The following is a 981-nucleotide window of genomic DNA, read 5'->3' on the forward strand; positions in this document are numbered from 1 at the left end:
TCGACCCCGGACTCTCTGTGTGAGGTTTTGCAATTACACAATTATGCTGTTTTCACGGGAAATACTTTGCGTCAGGCGCACACACAACGCGAGCAGTTATGCTTAGAGGTATAGTGCCATCATACTTATAGAAATTTTAAAAAAATATTTGTATTTGTATATTTTCTGTAGCCTCCTGTGTAAGCAAGCAGGTGTTGCTCTCTTTCTTATACACTGCGACAAGCAGCATCGCCACATTTATGGAACCGTTGGTTTTCATTGAAACATCATAAATTTGAATACAAATTAGAGGACAAAATTGTGTTTGATACCTGTGAATCGTCTTCACGACAGATGACAAAAAATTGCTTGTATTGTCACTCATGCCATAGTTACGTGCGTAATAACGGCCAAAGAACTCAGAGAAAATTAATTTTACTACCAGACTGCTTTTCTGTATTATGTAGCGTCTGAAAAAGTTTGTCTCACTTTTCCATACTGATGCGCCTAGCGTCAACTCTGGGGTACATTAAAAAAATTTCGACCGTGACAGGATTCGAACCTGCAATCTTCGGATCCGAAGTCCGACGCCTTATCCATTAGGCCACACGGTCGACGGGAATGCCGTGCGTGGTTGCAGCTAATCAGAATTCAAGGCGTAGCTTAGCGAACAGCTCTCAGCGAGAACAGGTAGAATAAAGTGGAAAAGGTAGAAAGACAGCCTTTCCGCAGATGACGAGAGGTGTTTATAGATGACGCTGGAGGACAATATGGATAACTATTTATAATCAAATCGAGAATACTGTTTTCAAAGGGAAGTCCCTGTCACTCACCTTAAACGGTTTAAAGAAATATAACCTGTGTAACTTGACAGCGATATGAACACCACGTCTCCTGAATATGAGTCCAGAGACTTCCCTTTCCGATGAAAGAGGAAATCTCAAACACGGCTGAACGTCTTTATCTGTCACAGTCATATGTATTACAAGATCAAAATTTATT

The 981-nt window shown here is 40.8% G+C and overlaps 1 non-coding gene across 1 annotated transcript; it reads right to left on the reverse strand.

Moving 5' to 3' along the window:
* Positions 1-520: 520 nt before the first annotated feature.
* On the reverse strand, positions 521-593 carry Trnar-ucg (transfer RNA arginine (anticodon UCG)). Its single transcript has one exon. It is a non-coding gene; the product is annotated as a tRNA-Arg (tRNA).
* Positions 594-981: the final 388 nt, after the last annotated feature.

The sequence above is a fragment of the Schistocerca gregaria genome, chromosome 2, assembly GCF_023897955.1.
Source record: "Schistocerca gregaria isolate iqSchGreg1 chromosome 2, iqSchGreg1.2, whole genome shotgun sequence".
NCBI classification, from domain to species: domain Eukaryota; kingdom Metazoa; phylum Arthropoda; class Insecta; order Orthoptera; family Acrididae; genus Schistocerca; species Schistocerca gregaria.